This window comes from Neolamprologus brichardi, chromosome 6, assembly GCF_056152115.1.
Source record: "Neolamprologus brichardi isolate AB-2024 chromosome 6, ASM5615211v1, whole genome shotgun sequence".
NCBI lineage: Eukaryota > Metazoa > Chordata > Actinopteri > Cichliformes > Cichlidae > Neolamprologus > Neolamprologus brichardi.
This window is the reverse complement of record NC_142109.1, coordinates 34,768,164-34,789,070: the sequence shown is the minus strand read 5'-3', so window position 1 is coordinate 34,789,070 and position 20,907 is coordinate 34,768,164. Positions and strand designations below refer to the sequence as shown.

The following is a 20,907-nucleotide window of genomic DNA, read 5'->3' as shown; positions in this document are numbered from 1 at the left end:
TTAGCTGCTGTCGCTGTGGGACTATTGGGATGGATGGATGGAATTCCCTAATAAAGAAAGTACTTCTCCCTCATTTTAAATTGGTGTGACACTAACAAAGACTCGTGGTTTGCAGTAAATTTAAAAACTGACTTCTGTGGAGATCGTTTTGAAGCCAGGCAGCATGAATGTGCCACACAGCAGCACCTAAAAGATTAAAAGAACAGAGAGTGTTTGATAAGGTGTTTGATTTGCTTTATGGGGATGAATATTTCAATCTGTCAGATTGCCTTTTCTGAGGATGAGCTCTTCGCACAGAGATGCCAAGCGACCAGGAGGCTTTGATGATGACTGACAGATCCACGGCTCCCGAATGGTAGAGCTGGCAGTTTCAGCTCTACCAAGGGAAGCATTTGTAAACAGCTAAACTGAATTATTGTCCTACTGAAAGAAAGAGAAGTGATTACACGTAAACATAAATAACAGATGGATGTACAGCTGATTATAAAGTCCTGTCTGTTCATAGCTTTGAAACATCAGCCAGTGAAAACTATATCTGGTTCCTTACATGTAAAATGCTGGAGATTAATTGCTGATTGAAAAGACGTGTGTGTGTGTGTGTGGATAATAATTGGATAATTGGAAGTTTATTATACTTACGGGGGCCAAAATCCTGGTCCCTGTAAGTTTGAAGACATTTTTGAGACTCAAAATGTGGTTTTAGTGACAGAGTTACACGTGGTCAGTGTTGGTCAAGTTACTTGAAAAAAGTAATCAGTAACTAATTACTGATTACTTCCCCCAAAAAGTAATCCCGTTACTTTACTGATTACTTATTTTCAAAAGTAATTAATTACTTAGTTACTTAGTTACTTTTTAAAAACACGATTTACAACCTGAATAGGTGATAAAGCGATAGATCTTTCAGCCCAATTCTACTTTTTCTGCATAATCATCATACAAAATGTAATCAAATGGAAAAGTCTCTTTTTAAAACTTGTTTTATTAGTTTTAATCTTTTAACGTTAACTTTTTTTAACTTCAAGCAAAAATTTAATTATATGCAACATTCTCTGACTTGAAGAAATTAGTTTAACATTTAAACCTATTTTCTGCACATTCCAGCACATAAAATAAAATATTTTTTGTGTTTACACTCAGTCTTTCAAATAGATGCAAGTAAAACAGAGCAGAAAATAAATAAAGTCAAAGACTAGCGGTCCTGTTGCTCTATTTTCACCTGTAAAGCAGGAGTGGGGTAGGCGGAGGTTTACCCTGGTGCAGGTGTGCAGCGGTCAGTGGAAGAATCCGCGAGTTTCTCTGAGTTTCCCATTACGTCGTAGCTACTCGGTGCTTGTTTGGAAGTTTAGGGGTTTTTTCGCTGTAAAAAGAAGTTTTCTTCCCACGCACAACGGACACTAATGTTTTTGTCACTTTTTATGGAATCAAACTCAAAGTAAGGTCAGTACTTCCACGCTTTAAACGCTGCACGCTCATACTCTCTCTGCACTCGATATATGATCCATTGTTGATCTGCACACAGCTGTTGTCACGAACGTCGCACTCGCTTACGTCACTGTCATGAGACATTCTCGCAAAAATATCACGGTTTTAGTAACGCAGTAACGCAGCGTTCCTACGGGAAAGTAATAGTAATCCCTTACTTTACTCGTTACTTGAAAAAAGTAATCGGATTACAGTAACACGTTACAAGTAACACATTACTGCCCATCTCTGCACGTGGTTATGGTTGGGTTTAGAGTTAGACATTCATTTTTGATGGTTAGGGTTAGGGGAAAAAAACAGGAATATATCGTCAGAAATAAAAACATCATTAAAATCACAAGTGTCGAAATCATCAGATAAAAGGCTGATGTGCTGCCTCGGACCTTTGTGTGGTTACTTGAAAAAGCCTGAACAAGAGTTTAAACAAAGTAAAGTTGTAAAACAGTTCTATCTAAGTCATAGTACAAATGTACTATGACTATACTATGTACTATATACTATTATCTGCTATACTGTGAGCATATACTTAATATACAACTATACATGCATCTAAAGCATAAATAATTCTGATGCACAATCATATAAATATACTGTTTGTTCAATTGGTTAAAATGAATTTATATAAATGACTGTTGCAGCTCAAGATGATCGTAATCAAGGAGATGCTGCTAACTATAAATAATAATACAGTGTGTTATATTTTTGGATTTATATTTTTAAAATCTACAAAGTAACAAGGAAAGTAGTAAAAAGCAGAATAACATAGAACGGTAAATGTAGTGAGTTTAAAAGGTCCTATCGCTGCTCTTTCAGGCTTTTGTGACCAAGAAATATTTTTAACTTGCACAGATGCAGAATGACATCATATGGCACCAATTCAGTGAAACAAAGTCTTTGCATAGACTTTGAATGTAAATGTGTTGTACAGAAACTTCACGTCACATTTGTGGTGAATGCACCACCACACCACGCCTTTATTTAGTCTTTCTGGGACTGAAACACAATGAATGATATTTAATGTAAAGGCAGGACTGTAAGGAGCTTGGAAAGAGAAGCGACTCTACTTCTTTGAGTTTCTTAAAGACGTTTCATCTGAGAAGCTTCTTCAGTTCTAAAACCAAATGCTGGAGAGTCCCAGGTGTTTAAACCTTAGTGGGAGTTGTCCCTTCACACCAACGATTGTATCTCATCACGTCAGCCAAGGTGTGAAAACCTCAGCAGAGGCTTTGGGTGAAACCTTGCCTCAACCTATCATGTGATGTATTGTGTCGTAAGCTCCGCCCTCTGTTCAAGGATGGTTGTTCACAGCGGACATAGATGGCCTCTTTCAGTCCTCTTTGAAGCCATCTGTATTATCCATCCAAAATGTGAACACTGGCATCCTGGAAAGAGTGACCTTTATCCTTCAGATGCAGATGCAAAGGTCGCTCTCTTGAGAAAGCCAATGTTCAGATTTTGGACGGAGAAGACAGACGGTTTGAAAGAGGACAGAAAGAGGGTGATTTTCAAACTGAGCATCAGACTGGGAAAGAAAGGTGATTTAACTGGATTGCTGTGGTTGTTGGTGTCAGACAAGCTGGTCAGTATTTCATAAACTGCTGATCGGGGGTTTTCTTGCAGAACCATCTCTGTGATTTTCAGATAATCGTCCAAAGAAGAGAAAGTATCCAGTAGAATGGCCAAACCGATTCAAGCTGACATGAAAGCAAAAGTAACACAATTCACACAGCGTCAGCAGAACTGCACAGCACAAGACTGGAAAAAGGTCGCCTAAATAACAGTAAAGAAAATAAAGGAGCTACTGAAGCACGTTTTCTAAATACGTAGAGGATTTGATGACCTCCGTGCAGAAGCTTCTGGGTGACTTCACTCAGTTAGAAACCCTCCAAAGTAAAGCTGACTCATTTGACCACAGCACATCTACTGCTTTCACTGTGTTTTTTTTAACTACTTGTGAAACTCCACCTGTTTTTATCGAAACCCGGAGCTCGTTTAAAAAACCACAAAGTCCACACAGAAGCGTCCTGGCAGGGTTCAGACCCTTGACCTGTTTTCTTTGAGACAACTGTGCCAACCACTGATCCACCGTGCTGCCTGTTGCGTTATTAACGGCAGAAATGTGCTACAAATTGAAGTAAAGGAGGTAAAACACCGCGAGATGCCACATGCAAACTGACTTAAACGTCAACGAGATCAGGACTGCAGAGAGGTTCTGCCTGTCGAAGTGTCCGGCAGTTTGAAAACTGTCAAAAGTGATTTCCTTCACGCTTCCTCACAGGCGTGAAGCAGTGAACTTGATCTGAGCTTTTGTTTGTTTACAACAAAAATTCCTCAGGGTACCTTTAATATTAGATAACATCTGCCTCCGATGGGAAATGAAGTGACACACATCTGTAGTGCAAGACAGTCAATAAAGCAGAGTAATAAAAGAAGCCCCAACCAACAGAATATTTACTGTACACTCAGCTGATTGTAGGGTTATGTTAATATACTGTCGAGAAAACCCGGGTGAGTCAGATTGTAATTAAAAATGAATAAAAAGTGTTAAAAAGATTCGAGAAGTGAAGGAAAAGTGCAGACGGTGTAAATGTGAAAGTTATTGGTGTCAAACTTTGGATGCAGTCCTGTGTCGCCACAGATGTGGAAAGATTTTCTATTCAAAGCTAAGCTGCCCTCCTGCTGAGGTAATGGGAATGTGGGTACAATCTCCTCCTCCAGTCACTCATAAGAAAAATGTCAGCACAGAACTAAAACTCTTCAGATGCTGTTCTCATGGTGCCTGCAGGTTTATCCAGAGAGGACGAGGGTTGTGGCGAAGCTGCAAACACGTGTCACAGGAGTCGACCTGGATCTCAGAGCGTCTGCTGCCTTTCGTATGTACGTGTTGTCAGTTACTGCATGAGTGGAGTTTGAATCGCTGCTCTCATTCGTCTGATCTAAATGCAGCAGTTTTGCCATTTTTTGTTCCACAGAGATGAGTCACGAGGAGGTAAGCTCCAAACAGACTGAACCTAACCAGCTCGCTGGGCCGCCTGTGTTTCCATGGCGATATACACTGTTTAACAGTGAGTCACCGTCAGTATGCCCAAACCTTGCACCACGTTTGCACGGATTGATCTCGTTGACGTGACGTGAAGGGATTTGGTTATTTTAGAAACCGCAGGAACCAAAAACTTTCAGCTGGTGCCACCTCAGTGAAGAGATCTTCTGTGCCGGAGCTGATAATTGGCGCCTTCACAGAAACCGCCGTTGAGATTACACCGTCATCTTGTGATTTCTTGTTTCATTTTTTTTGCATCAGCTTTATACAATACATAATGATAAAAAGTTTCAAGAGCACATCCATGAAATCACAAGCTTTTGTGGATTTCAATATGCCCGCAGACAGTTTAAATGGTGGGCGGAGCCACTGTGACATCACCCATTGGTTTGTGAAATGCTGTTTCAAAACCGAGCAGCTGATCAGCTGATCTCAAGGCCAGCCTACATCAGCTGATGGCTCAGGTGATATGCTTTACCCTGCCTGCAGCTGCTGCACATCTGCAAACCACTTTGCAACCCTACACCCCCTCAGCTGCTCCTATTCATGCTGCTTCAGACTCAGTCAGAAATGTTCTCGCTGCTGGGACGAGCAGACCCACAAAGCCAAATATAAATTACTGCAGCCAATATTCTTTTGATTATAGTGGTCCTGACTGACTTGCAGCTTCATTTCAGCTGTGCTGGCATCGTTTCTAACTGTAATAACAGCTTTGTACTCGCCAAGTTAATCACTGAGATCTGAGAGAACAGTAACAACAAACAAACAAACACAAGCTGCTGGGTTTACTTCAAGAAATCATTTATTTCAGTCCAGTGCAGACTTTTATCGTAAGGGATGATGGTACAGTGGAGATTTTTGCAGCAGATTAAAACTAAAAAGGTGATTTGTTTCCCAGCTTGTAAAACGTCTGATGTTTTTTTAACTCTCGTGGCTTCATGATGGGCTCTGATGAATTATTGCAAAGGGAACTTGTTTTTGTGTTTGATCTGTCAGTTTCCTGCTGAACTAAATCCAAGAGAGCCTGACGCAGCTTCTCTTATTAATGCACTCGTGAGTGTGTGTTGTCTTGCTGAGTGATGCTGCATCACTGTTTGTTGAGCCTGATTTTTAATAATGCTCATATTATATTTCAGGATGTATTCTTTTAATTGTAACAGCAGGTTTAAGGTGAAGATATTATCCCATCCTCAAAAAATACATCAACTTAAAACATAACTGGTTACAGAGATCATACAAATCCACTATTCTTAAACTCAAAAATTCTAAAATTCACAGATCTGGTTCATTTTCTCATTTTCTAAAAGGGAACGGGGATACAATTTGAGGGGGGAATTAAATTTAAAACATCCTCGTATCCGTACAACATTAAAACGTTTTTGCATCTCTGTGTGTGGAGTGAAGCTGTGGAACAGACTAAGTAAAGATATAAAGCAAAGTCCGAGCATGGCGCAGTTTAAAAAGCAGTTTAAGGAGATGGTTTTTACAGGGTACAGGGAAGAGGTAGAGATTTGATAGGGTGTTCTTGTCTAATATTTTCATGTGTGTGCGGGCGCACGGGTATGTTGGTATGGGTATATATATATTTGTAGGTTGTGTATCCTTTGAGGTGTTAATGGGGTTATTGAAAATGTGTATATGTGCGTATGTGTATATACGTATGTATGGATAGATAGAAACATATATATATATATATATATATATATATATATATATATATATATATATATATATATAAATTTAAAAAAAGAATAATAATTTAAAAAAAAATACACATGACATATAATGTAATTGCAAGGAGGTATTTCTGTAGTCTATAGATTTCTTGATAGTGGAAAAGGGGTGGGATTAAATAAGCTTATGCTTCTTCCTGCTCCTTTTTGAACATGAAAGTTATTTGTAGTTGTGGTTGCTCGTTTTCTTTTTGTTTTGCTTTGTTTATTTGTCTCTTTTAATTCTATGTTGTTGTACTTTTTTAACATGTTCAAAATAAAGATTCAATCAATCAATAGCTGTAGCAGAATAAATATAGAGGCATTTGTTATTAATACAAAGATGTGACCATGCATGCCTGTGATATAAGTGCGTGTTTGTGTGTGTAGATGTTTGTGGAGACACTGTGTTCATGCTACAAACAACGCAGGAAGGGACAAAAAGCAGGAGCCCTTAAATGTCACACATTGCTCAGCACAATAACCACGCTCACGACATGCGATGTGTCAGCCCACATCATCGTCGCCCACTGAGCATGTGCAGAACAGGCCCCGAGCTCTCCACGTGCGCTCAGCGTACACGCGGGATGTACGGGAGGATGAGCCCTTACGTGTCCCGATGGGTGGGAACGAAACTTTAATCATTTGTTTCTTAATTTCGTCGTTTCGTGCCGCGACGCCTGTTGTCCTCGTGAGTGCGAGATTCCATCAGAGCAGGTGACAGCGACCGTCACCCCTCTTCGTCCTGTGTCATCATTACACTCTTCACAAAGCCGCTTCCCAACCTCAGTCAACTTAAACTCCCAGAATGCCTTGCTCCAAGTCATATGGTGCAGCAGCTAAAGTTAGGCAGCTATTTTAAGGATCTGTTTTGCATTTAAAAACGTTTTCTCGTTCTCACCCTTCCAAACTGTTTATTCTGTCGCAACAGAGATGCAATGGTTAAAGGCACATTTCAGCTTGCATTTGAAGGAGATGACTGTGTTCACGCTACAGCTGAGCGTAAATAGTAGACCTTCTTTTTTGTTTTTTTTGTCAGACGATTGAGCCACGCATCAGTGATCTTATTCCCTTCAACTGAAAACAAATATGTGTTCACGCCAGCTGTGACATGGTTAGTTTTTCCCCCTCTTTTATTTAGAGATTTCTCCAAAGAATAGCTCAAAGACAAAGCTGATCAGATGGCATGTGTAGCAGTCTGTCTCCGCTCGCGGCGTGCTCCGTGTGGAGTATCTCGTGCAGGAGGCGGCACACAGGATGGCCACTCTCGCCAGCTGTGAATACACTGGACTGTTACCCTGAGCTATTCTCACATCGGCTCAATATCACATCACACGGATGATTTTTTTTTTACGATTCTTGCAGTTTGAAGAGATGTTATCCTGTCATTACTGTTATTATTTTACAACTTTTATTCTTCTGGCTGTTTGTAAAATATGAAATGTTTTAATGCCATTATAATAAAGCTAGAAAATCACGCAACTAAAGGATAAATTATCTGCTCTTAGGCTCTCCTAACAAAAAGCACTTTAAAAAATCACTGCAGTAGGATTTGACCTTTAAACTTTGTAGCTAGGGCTGCCACGATTAGTCGACTAGTCACGATTACGTCGACTATCAAAATCGTCGACGACTGATTTAATAGTCGACGCGTCGTTTGAAGCTTTGTAAGATCCCAAAAGACGCAGGAATAAGTAGTAGAATTTAAGAGTGTAATAACGGACTGAAACAGAAGATGGCAGCACTGCATGTACAAGGATGCCAGCTGCCGTTAAACCCCGAAGAAGAAGAAGCTGTGTCCCAGAATTCATAGCGCGGCCCAGCTCAGTTTCCAACAATGGCGGCAGCTAGTTAGTTTTAATATTACTGTTATTATTCTTTCTGGGTCACAAAATAAACGTTTAATATATTTTCAGGTGAGAATGTAGCTGTGTAAACCTCAAATATCTGCTCAGTTTATCAAGACACCACATATTTTCAAAAGCGCTCCGACGTTTTCGGAGACGTCTGTTACCCACTAGCTCGATAGCTAGCCGGGGGCTAGGCTAACTAGAGCCGTGTGAACACCGGACTTCCGGCAAATCGTTTTCAAACCCACCGCCGTCTTTCACTACTCGGGTTACACATGATTTATAAGTCACTTAGATAACTTAAAAATGTTATTGTTTGGCTTTTTTTCAGTATTTTATTTGTTCCTGAGTAAATCAGGTGAGTTTATTAAACTTCACCGAAACAATCTGCACATTTCATTAAAATTTAATAAACTATCATCTTGTCTTTATTTTTAGTTAGCACATACCTTAAACACTTAAAGCTGTAAGCTAATGATAGTTATATAAGAGCAGATGCTGCTGGTGCAATAAGCTGTCCGTTTTACGTCCAATGGATGCATGATCTGATTAGTCGACTAATCGCAAAAATAATCGGTGACTAGTCGACTATCAAAATAATCGTTTGTAGCAGCCCTATTTGTAGCACAAACGCTTCTTCCTTCATACATTTGTTTAACTGCTCTAATTCAGCCATAAAAGGCTAGCATCTATCCCAGCTGTCATAGCGTGAGAGGCTGGGTGCATCTGGACAGGTCGACCACAGGGCTGACACAGTGAGAAAAGAAAAACGGTCACACCTACAGCCAATCAACCCAGAGTACCCGGAGAGAACCCACACAGGCACCAGCAGAACATGCAAAGTCCACACAGAAAAGCCTCAGCTGGCAGGTTTGAGCCAAGATCCTTTTGCTGTGAGGCGACAGTGCAATGAAATCATCGTGTGCCTGTTATGCTTTTATTTTAGATGCATTTCCCTTTTTGTTTAACCAGAATAATACACCAGAATCAGGTCATGTGCTGGTTTGAAAACGTCAGGGTACCAGTTTATACACTGGGAGAAACTGTACACCTGCTCTGCATCACGTTTTTTCTCACGACCACATTTATTTCCACTACGTTTTGCAGTCGTTGCAGGACTCTCTTGTGGGTTTTTTGTTCTTTTTCTGCATTATTTCCTCTTCAGTGTGGTCAGTGCATGGGTGGTGCTTGTATGTGTGTTTTGTGTTTGTTGCACAAAATAAAAGAAAGGTTGCCATGAAGAAGTTCTGACTGACTGGTGGACTGAACTGATGATAGAATATGTATCATGTGATTGTTTGTTACCGTCTGGTATCGCTGTCAAATTTCCTCTTTATTCAACATCATAACTTCTTGTTGTAACTCTTCTCTAATCATGTTCCTGTAAAGGTTGAGCCATCTTATCTTTGTTTGCAGATGTCAAGAGTTCATGTTTTTGTTCACTGTTCACTTTTTTTGTGGTTGTCAAAGTCAAGAATTCACACGATCATTTGTAAAGTATCGTGAATCCGTTTCTGATGAATCTGTCTGTATTCGTGAGTCAGGGGACTTTATTCATGCAGTAATCACTCAAAGTAACCCCGTATAGGTGTGGCGGTCTCTCACGTTTCTTGAGCTGAATCATTCCCTGCTGTTCGGCATTCTTGTGAAGTTTTGGGAAATAATGTTGAAGTGATCTTCCTCTATCAATTCAGAAGTCTCATGAATGTTTTTTGTGGCTGTTGTGGTCACGTTGAAACAGCCACACGCTGTCCTGGATTGTTCTGCATGGTTGAGGATGTGGTAGAGTCCCAGAAGTGCTGTTTGAGGTAACAATATGCACTACTTTAAAAACATAAACACATTCACACCAGAACAGCAAGTGCTGAGCTGAAAACAAGCCTAAAGCAAAGGTAAAAACCTACCAGCTCTACTCCAGCTTTACCCGTTTATTGAACCACCTAAACTGTGCACCTGCTCATCATCACAGTTTTATTTCATTTTTTAAACTGGCCACAACTCAGTTTAGACTCCTTCTTTGGTCTTCACTGCAACTATAGGCCGGTGTGAGCAGTCTTTACATACATGTGGCTAAGACCAAACACCTGTTGACTGGTGGAGAGGAGGCCCCCGCACTCTGTCTGATTATAGTGAGTCTGTGGCAGTGCAGCAATATCAAAAGTCAAACCAGGGATTGTTCTTTCCAATGAGTCAGTGCTTTGATTTTCTATGACTCACTTTTTGCTGATCTTTAAAACTGTATCTTTAAAGCAGGAGCAAATTGGTGAGGAATGTTTAAGATCAAAAACCGGGATTTTGAGTTTATGGACTTTGAATGCTTATTAATAATTTTCTCTAATTTTCTCTTCGTTTGTTTAAATTTTCACTGTCACCTCTTTGCAGAACATAACTAGAACTTATAACTAGAGTTTCTTAGTATGATCAGTTTTCTTTTTGTGTCTTTTCTCTGTGTTTAGTTTATTTCTGTGTCTTGGTTAGTTTTCCTGTTTAGTTATTGTTACTTAATTGCTTGTCTTCTACGGCTGGTGTTGTTTTGCTTTTACCCCTATGATTGCGTTGATTGTGTGCGCCAAGAGGTTAGCAAAGAAAAAGTGGGATATAATGAAGAAAATAGGAGTACTGGGAGGAAAAGGTTTATAGTGTGTTGTATTTGAGACTGGAATCCCAGGGAAGAAGAAAAAGATTCAAGAGAGTGTGTTGAAAAGATGGAAGGAGTACTTTGAGGAGCTGTTGAATGAAGACAATGAGTGAGGAGGATGGATGGAGGAGAGTTAGTGAGTCAGGAGAACTGAGCATTAGTACGGTGGAAGTTGGGTGTAGTAGCAGAGAAGATGTGCTGCTCTTCACACCTCTCTGTGGAGTGAGTTAGTGGGGAATTCATTAATGGCATTTTTACTCATTTTTATTCATCTTCGGTGCAGCTCTGCAGACTTGCTAATGGAGATCAACTGAGGCATTATTCTGCATAAAATTGGCACCTTAGTAACCGTGTAAACGTTTTGCTAAATGACAGAGTGATCAGAGTGAATAATTCATTGTGCAGAAGTGAGAAAAACACACAGGTTACAGACTGTAGAGGATTTCACTTGATTGTGGCTCAAGAGTTGGGAGTTCGCCTTGTGATCGGAAGGTTGCCGGTTCGAGCCCCGGCTTGGACAGTCTTGGTCGTTGTGTCCTTGGGCAAGACACTTCACCCGTTGCCTACTGGTGGTGGTCAGAGGGCCCGGTGGCGCCAGTGTCCGGCAGCTTCGCCTCTGTCAGTGCGCCCCAGGGTGGCTGTGGCTACAATGTAGCTGCCATCACCAATGTGTGAATGGTTGGATGACTGGATATGTAAAGCGTTATATAAATACAGGCCATTTACCATATTTGTTGCCCCGTTCCAGCTTTTTTGAGACATTTTATTTCCATCAAATTATAAATGAGCCGTTCTGAATGTTGGGGTGGGTGTAGTTTTTCCTCTGCGGTGGGGTCGGGTGGCCCGTCTGGAGGAGCATGGGCCCCCTGCCCTTGGTGGATTCCCGGGAATGGGGGTAACGATCGGAGTCAGCGGGGAGCTGGGAAGGGGTATGGTGTTGCTGCCCACCTCTCAATTTTAAATACATGTAGACATTCAGGGTTCTTAGGAGCGGCCGTGGCGTGGTCTGCTCGTCTCCACCCCAGAGTAAAGGGAACCATCTCCTGGGTCTGCAGACTGGTTGGCCCTCTGGGGGTGATGGTACCTGGACCTGGGGGTATAGAGTATGTTTGGGGAGTGTGGGTGTGCGTACAATGCTCATTTCTGTGTGTCTTTGTATATGTGTGGATGAGGATGAGGATGCATGTTTGTGTCTGTGTGTGCCTGTTTGTCTGTGTCTATATTTTCAAGTCAGGTCTTAGACTCTCTCTTGGAACATCTCTTGCTTTCCTGCAAACTTCACCACAGCGTTGCAAACTAACCAGTGTTGCCTACGAAAACTGACCGATCCTTTTCATGCACACTTTGAACAACAAAAAAGTTCGTTTTCATGATTTTTCACAATATGAATAAAAACTTCATGCACATGTTCAAAAAACACTCAAATGAATGAGAACATTACACGAATGAATTTACAGTTTAGCAAATGTCAGTGAGCTGTTCCTACTTTTAAAAATAGTCTTTTGAAAAAAAGGTCAGGAGTAGAAAGTGCAGATATTTACTTTAAAATGTCAGCAAAGTACAAAGTATTTGTTCTTCGTTTCTTCCTTAGTTTCCCAATATTAGCTGGAGGTGTTTGAGAGAAACAGTCTGAACATCGATTGCTGCTCAAATTAGGAACCAAAGCTTAATAAAAGCCAGAATTGAAGAACTTGCAATTTCTTACAGTTTTGCACACCGAGGGAGAAAAAGTACAGATAACTCAACGTGAGTAAACTCCAAAAATTTGTATGAATTAAGTCAAGCAAATGACCTCGCCAGCTGTTTGTTCATGCTGTCCATCTGCTCTCTGGTCTGTGCTGCTCTGCTGCCTCTCAGTCTGTCATTTACACACACACAGAAATCCTCTCTTCAGCCTTGGCTCCAGAGGTCGGTCAGGTCTGTAGCAAACTGTGTAATATGCTCAGTCATCAGAACAGCAAAACAGCATCTGCACACACACAAACACGCGCGCACACGCACACGCAGTGCACTTCAATCCAAATGGGAGCCTGGCATTCAAATATTCAAATTCCAAATGCAGTTAGACAGCCCCCTCTGCTTATCATCCCCCCCCACCCCCCCACCCCGTCAAATCCAGCCAGCCAGTGCCTTTGCGTTTCCATGACAACAGCCTGAAACTATTATATCATCAGTAAGAAGGGAGCAGCGGTGGAATTTTGCACTCATGCTCACAAACTCGAACAATTTTTGCACCCACTTCCCAAAATGCTTCCCCATCCCCTGCTGAAGCCTGAAGGTTGTCTTTTTCAGGAGATGTGGCATCATCACCGGGTAGGAGTAGGTTTTGGGGAGCATTGTCCTGTCAGGTGAAACATTACTTTAAGGAGGCTCGGCACATTCACTGAAGTGTCCCTCAGTTTGGGATTAACAGCAGAGAGCCACAAGAGGACGTATCCGTAATGAAGCCAACACACGAGTGCCAAAGTCTGCAGATCATTTGCTGTCAACTTTTTCTAACACAGAGAAATCTTTGGAGAGTAATTATGCAAAAAATCTGTTTTAATGTATCTTTTGGATATTTTAAAACTGAGTGAGTTGCAGTTCAGCATTAAGGCAGAAATACTTGTGTTTATACAGTCTTGAACCAACATTTAAGAGCATCTGAAAAATGGCAAACAAATCATATTTTGCATGGTTGGATCTTAACAAGGTTCCAAGTAGAGCTTCAACATGCAACAAGAAGAAATGGGAGTGAGGCAGAACATTTTTAAGCATTTAATTTATTGAAAACAGCGCTTAAACTCAAACAGGCTGTTTTACAGCTGATCAAAAGTTTAGCACCACATGCCTTTAAAAGGCCAAACCTGTGCAAAAATGTGGATTCATTGTCATTTCTGTCAGGTAGTCACACTGTCATGACGTTCTGGTGTTAAAGGCAAAAAACACATTCGCTTTTCGAGCGTGGTTGATTAACACAGCACGCCATCTCTGCTGAGGTGGGACGCAGTAAGACAGTCATTGGGAATTTCTTAAATGACCCTGAGGGTTATGGAACAAAAAAGTCAACCCAAAAAAATGTCACCAGCACTGAGCCAATCGGCTGTCCGTCAAGACACTGGACGATCCTCGACCCAAATTAAGGCCGTCTCCTTGAACGCCACTTAAACACAGAACTACCACAGAACTGACCGTTTGGACTTTTGCAAGAGAGCACCAAACATGGGACATTTAAAAGGTGGAAGAAAGTTTTATTCTCTGATGGAGGAAAAAATGTAACCTTGATGGTTTCCAATGTTACTGGCATGACAAGCAGATCCCACCTGAGATGTTTTCTATGTGCCACAGTGGAGGGGGCGCCATAATGGTCTGGGGTGCTTTTTTCTTCAGTGGAACAATGGAGCATCACGAGATGCCAAAAGGCCACTGGCTATGTCTAGATGTTGCAGAGAGCATCCCTCATGACTGAGGGCCCTCATCTGTGTGGTAACGACTGGGTTTTCAACAGGACAACGCTACAGTACACAATCCCTGCAGGACAAGGGACTTCTTCCCGGAGAATAACCTCACTCTTTTGGACCATCCTGCGTGTTCCCCTGATCTAAATCCAATTGAGAACCTTTGGGCATGGACGGCAAGGGAAGTTTACAAAAATGGACAACAGTTCCAGACAGTAGACGCCCTTCGTGCGTCCATCTTCACCACTTGGAGAAATGTTCCCACTCACCTCATGGAAACACTTGCATCAAGCATGCTGCAAATTTTTTGAAGTGATCAACAATAACGGTGGAGCTACTCCAAAGTTCATGTTTGGAACTTTGATTTCTGTTTTGGGGGGTTTGATCAGCTGTAACACAGCCTGTTTCAGTTTAAACATCGTTTTCAATAAACTGCTCTTGGAGCCTTGTTAAGATCCAACCGTGCAAAATATGATTTTTTACCATTTTTCAGGTGGTCTTAGGGTGCCTGGAAAATAATACCGTATTAACATGTTGACATGGCAAGAGTGCATAACCTCAGACAGATATACACACGTTATTCAGCTTGAACTGACTAGACGATTGAAAGTTACACGTAGTTCGTAGTTCACAAAGTTATCAAGATCCCAGTCATTTTGCAGAAAGAACAGAAATTCCCATTATTTCATCCACAATACGACTTTCTTAGGATTTGAAGTGTACAGTCAGGAAGCATTGCATTCATGCAGACACTGCCATGTAGCGACTCGGCTCGACTGGATCAAGCAGCAACTTCTGGGTCTGAAAAGTGAAGCAAACATCAAAGTGGAAAAACTGCAGTTCTTCTAGTGGCCACTGGAGACTCCCATGTTAAAATGTCCAACTTACTGCCTGTTACAAAACACATTCTACCCAGTGTTGCCAACTTAGCGACTTTGTCGCTATATTTAGCGAGTTTTCAGGCCCCCTTAGCGTGTTTTTTTCTAAAAAGCGACTAGCGACAAATCTGGCGACTTTTTCTGGTGTTATTGGAGACTTATTTATGACGTCTTTTTGACGTGAAAGCGTGTATCGCTCTTACTCTCAACAAGCAGCGGTGCTGCCGGGGGCACCTCGCCCGTGCCAAAGCGTTCACGGGCGGAGGATAGTCCTCCCCCAGCTGCTATCAGGGCAGGAGACATTCACACCTGTGCGTCCGAACTGCAAATGAATCGTGCATGAGCGAAGCCGCTGCTCCCGCACTGACTGTAACGCAGTCAGTTTTTCTTTTACCGTTATGCTGTTTTGTGGATCAGGTTTAAAACTACTTATAAACACACACACACAAAGTAACTCCACCACTCCGCCTATTTCGGGTCACTTTTGCCGGTCCAAGCCCGGATAAAGGAGCAGGGTTGGAATTGTGACATTACAAAAAACAATAATTGCTAAAAGAAATTTAATTCGTAGGTCTAAATAAACTCTAAATGCATTTAGGACGTTTTTTACTCACTTTATGTCTCTTCCACGATGTTATTTCTCTCTCCAACAACGTAGGTTACAATTATATTAGCATGACCAATTATGCAAATTAGGCAGTGACGTCATTTAGCGACTTCTAGCGACTTTTAGGACAGCCAATAGCGATTTTCCTTACTGAGGAGTTGGCAACACTGATTCTACCCTCCTCTAAATTCACCCTTCATAATAACCCAGAAACATTTTTATTTGGATGCTGTTAAAGCTTAAAGTTGGTGCTGTGACAATTTCTGCCACTTTCTGTCTGCTAATTCCAGTCAGCGAGCTGAACCTGTCTGTCATTTTTGTGACACTGGGTTCGTTTCAAACATTTTTAATGTAATTATTTGACAAATAACACGGCTGGCTGTGAAATTCTAGTATTTTTCAGTCGGTTACTTGCTAACTAAACTTATTAGCACTCCACACTCTCAGCCAAATGTGGTAGCATCTGAAAATTAAGTGAACATCCAGCTGTTGCTGCTGATTAGTTCTGTGTAACCAAGCTATGCGTGTTACAGCTAATGATGGCATGAGATGAGCGAGGCAGTGGTCCAGGGCAGAAGTGGTGAAGGAACACAGTCACAGTCGGGGCAGAGACTTTCCTGGTTGCTTTTTTTATACTTCAGCGGCAGAGATTTCAAGAAGTCCCCAAAGACTTCAAGCTTTACTCCACTTTTACAATTCCTGCTCCATGCTGGTTATAAATAAACATGAAAGATGGAGAAGGTGGGGGTAAAGATGGCGAGCGTGGACGTCCACTGGGATTTGTACAGTAGATGTTTGAAGGAGAGTTCCAGGACGAGATATCAGCGCATGGCCTCACACTTCACCTCCTCCTTGTTATTTCCCTTTCTCTATAAATAACACACGGTTTGTTAGTCAGTGCAAGGTCCTCAATGGTGCTGAAATCACGAGGCAGCCGAAATATTTGAACATTTAGTAACAAATATATCTGATTGCTTCAATCGTTTGCCTTCTATTACAGCATATCTTCTATTACATGGCATCTGTAGACCTGTTAAACTTTTCTTTATTTTATTTTGTGCACGGCTCCAGAGATGGAAGTACAGTGGAACCCTGACTTACGAAATTAATTCGTTCCCGAGGGTCTTTCGTAAGTTGAAAAGTTTCGTAGGTCGAAGCACCCATCGCGCCTTTTGAGTGAACGATAGGCTATAGGCTAATTGCTAATTGCAACAACAATACGTCGTTCAAGTGGAACAGCAAAGCGCAATTATGAAAGGGGGTTGTCACATGATTCGGAAGGCATTGTGGGCAATGTAGGCCTTCTGGGCTCAGCCAATCAGAACTAGCGGGCATTTTGCTGTAACACGGGCAGAAATATTGCCATTAAGTGCCTTTGTAACTTGAATTTTTCATTAAATGGGGTATTCATAAGTCGGGGTTCCACTGTACTCTACTCTTGGCTCGGTGTTATGATCCCAAATATGATCATCTCAGGTTCCTGTTTAGTTCTGTGTATTAAGAGCAGCCAATCAGGAGAAAGCTGGCTTCAAAGGAGGGGGAGGAGCTAAAACTGTTAATTCCACACAGAGGATAAACTGAGTGTCCCAGTATAGGATAAAGAATGTTTATTTTTAACTTTGAATCATGCAAAGCTGCTCTAGCAAAGTCAGCAGAATCGCACCCCCAGTTATCTTGGGATAATTATATTGGAATAATTTACCTGATCCAAGCTTACTTTTCCAGTGAACATGTGCAGACTTTATTGGATAAAACTCCAACCGTCCTTCCAGTCAGTATAAAGCAGCGTAATTACTACCGTATGTTTGCAGAGGGTGATATCGCACCCACAGGGGTGATTAAGATACCCCTGACCCAAGCAGTCACGTGATTGCAGACGTCTGTGTCTCTCTGCACAGAAGGGTGTTCTGAGCTTGTAAAGGTCAGTTTGAAAATCACTTTTTAGACCAAAGTTCACATAGCATCCCATCTTCTTTTAACATCAGTCTGTAGACATCTGAGAACAGAGGACACCGGCTGGCGGAGTTTTGGGTGAGAAATGTTGTTTTATTGTTTTTCTGATAGAGGATTCTAGCTGCTCAACAGTCCTGGGTCTTCTTTGCTGTATTTTTCATTTCATGATGCTCCAGATGTTGTCAGTTGGTTAAAGGTCTGGACTGCAGGGAGGCTTTTCCAGATGTGCAAGCTGCCAGTACCAAAGGCACTGATGCACCCCCATCCCCTCGCCCAGAGTGCTGATTACAAGCTGGGTTGTCTCTTTTCTTTTTGGATGATCTGATATCGTCGTGTTGGTGTTGTTCCTGGAACAACATTGCAAGAGACCAATCACATTGTTGTGACGTTATTCTTTGGCGCGCCAAGCCATTCGTGCATTTATGAAATTCCAATGTTGCAAGGACAATATCAATTCTGCTTAGTGTTTATTAAAGGGTTAGGGTCCGTTGATTGGCGGACAGAGGCGGTTTCTCGCAGCTTAAGTACAGTTTTTTTTTACGGCGGTTTTTCCCGAAGTCGCAAAAGTATGACCTCACAACATTCTGATTGGTCACTTGCAATGTTGATCCTGGAACAACATTTACTATGATGATCTGGGAACAACACCAACACGAGGATATCAGATCGTGCCTCTTCTTTAGTCCAGAGGATGCAGCTTTCATGTTTTTTATGTCAGTACATTTTACAGGAGTGATCCTGAGTGCATGAAGTGATTCAAGATAAGATAAATCTTTGTTAGTCCCACAAGTGGGAAATTTGCTAAACGTTTCACAGGCCCCAGCGAGATTTGAACTCACAACCCCTGGTTTACAAGACCAGTGCTCTGACCCCTGAGCTATGGAACCTTGACTCTTGGGATCTGAGCTTTCCATGACATAATCAAACCTGTTTTTAATGCAGCGCCACCCAGCGAGCATCTTCATTTTCAACCTTGTACCTGGTGCACAGAGATTTCTCCACATTCTCTGAATATCTTGATGATATATTTGGGGCGATCGTGGCTCAAGAGTTGGGAGTTCGCCTTGTAATTGGAAGGTTGCCGGTTCGAGCCCCGGCTTGGACAGTCTCGGTCGTTGTGTCCTTGGACAAGACACTTCACCCGTTGCCTACTGGTGGTGGTCAGAGGGGCCGGTGGCGCCAGTGTCCAGCAGCCTCGCCTCTGTCAGTGCGCCCCAGGGTGGCTGTGGCTACAATGTAGCTGCCATCACCAATGTGTGAATGGTTGGATGACTGGATATGTAAAGCGTTATATAAATACAGGCCATTTACCATATTTGTTGCCCCGTTCCAGCTTTTTTGAGACATTTTATTTCCATCAAATTATAAATGAGCCGTTCTATACCATGTGAATAAAATATAGGTTTATAAGAATTGCAAATCATTGCATTCTGTGTTGCTTTACATTTTCAACAGCATCCAGATGTTTTGGGAACTGAGATTGTATTTTCTATCGCTTATTGCAAAGATATCCTCTGTTTATAGAAGCAAACAAAATCTACTAGAATAATGGAACATGACACCAGGATGAAAAGATGAAGCTATGTAACAAGTGAAACACGTATCTCATAAACGTAAATTACTTGAAAGTATTTGTATATTCTAAAAATGGGTATGTGGTAGTAATCTGATTGTGTGGTCGCAGGATCGAATTATTATCAAATTTTAAAAACAAAGACTCATACAGTTGCTTTGTTTAGTGCAGTAATATGAACACTGCCTTGCTGGGTAAGAGGGGGCTTGATAAGCAGCTATTGTTTGTGCAAACGTCAGCATTCGTCCACCTACGGTTCAATTCACCCGTGATGTCGACAGAAATTTAACAGTAAAAGTAATGTCAGGGTTTGAAACACGGTCAGGGGTTGCATTCAGTACCAACCATTACAGTGCTTACTACTACTGGTAACTTTAAAGGTCCATTTGTTTCATGTTACAATATGTGTGAGAGTAAAAACACTTAACACTTAAATATTAACACTTTATTCATTCCTTTTATTTTCTTTCTTTAAACATAATATTTGATGATATTGTGTATGATATGAAGTTTTATGGGATTATGCTTTCCAAATATTTGATGCATTACACAAGGAAGAACTGAAGAGGAGACAGTCTGCTGTCATTGCTGTTAGCAGAGAGGATCCAGAAGAAAGCTAGGAAGTGCAAATGAGAGTCTGTGCAGGGAGAAGATGGATATACTACGGTGCATCAGTCAGTGTGATATGCTTGTGTGTCTAAACATGTTCAGCGTTTTATAAAGGAGAAGCCATGGTGCTGCAGAGTTCCAGCACAAGGAAACAAAGAGGAATCATGTTCATTGATTCAGAGCCCACAGTGGTTCCCTCCAAATTGCCTGGGAAATTAGACTGGCACGGGATGATGCAGGCAGCAGGCACGGAGCAGGAGAGGCAGAATGTGTCCCCAGCAAGCTGAAGCCTGATTGCTGATTGATACATTGACTGCCACTGATTGTGCATCGCGAAGGAGAGGAGGAAAACCGGGATGATTGCAGAAAGGGAAACAATGAAAGCCCCTGTGCACTCGTGTGCTGTGATTCTATGTGTCTCGGGTGCGTACGAGTGTTCAGCTTGTGTGTCGGTGTGGGAATGTACCACAGAGAGCCGGGGTGGTTCAGCAGCTGTTAAGGGTTCATCCCAGTGACCTCACTTACAACTGCACTAATTATCTGACCACCTCCATCACTTTTTTTACCCCCTCTCATGCGTACAATTCACTTTTCCCGCTTTCGGAGTAATCAGCTGAAGCCCTAAAGAAACACGGAGTGAGTGAACATCTCACGACTTCCCACATCATTCCCCCACATGCCAGTATTACATGTATTTCTTTCCACTCTCCAAACATCATGCATAATGCACCGAACCTCAGCCTGCTTTCTGCAACGAGTACATCAAGTGGCTCTGCTAATGGCAAGCGTGCTGCCTAGCAGCCATGGCAGCGGCAGAGTGACTCGCGTCACCTTAAGTCCAGCACTCTGTTATTTGTTTCCACACTCTACATCAACGAGACACTCACACTGTTGCTATGGAGTTAGCGTTCAGGCAAGCAGACTTCACAGGCACGAGTGAGGATTTTAATTAAACAGGTGTCGTTGTCACTGACGTGTCAAATTTCATTTTAGAAATCTTAAACACTTTGTAGTCATAACTTTGATAGATTACCCAGACTGTCATCTAATAGTTGTCAGATTAACAGAAAGCACCATTCACCAGCCTCTTCATTCTCCTTTCGTGTTTGGGACCATTGTTTCTGC

The 20,907-nt window shown here is 41.8% G+C and overlaps 1 protein-coding gene and 1 non-coding gene across 2 annotated transcripts in view; one reads left to right on the top strand and one right to left on the bottom strand.

Annotated features, from left to right (window-relative positions):
• The window catches only part of LOC102790594 (sodium/potassium/calcium exchanger 3-like), a 72,582-nt gene that overhangs the window by 17,760 nt on the left and 33,915 nt on the right, over positions 1-20,907 (top strand). The gene's annotated exons all lie outside the window — the stretch shown is intronic.
• Positions 18,415-18,487, bottom strand: trnat-ugu (transfer RNA threonine (anticodon UGU)). Its single transcript has one exon. It is a non-coding gene; the product is annotated as a tRNA-Thr (tRNA).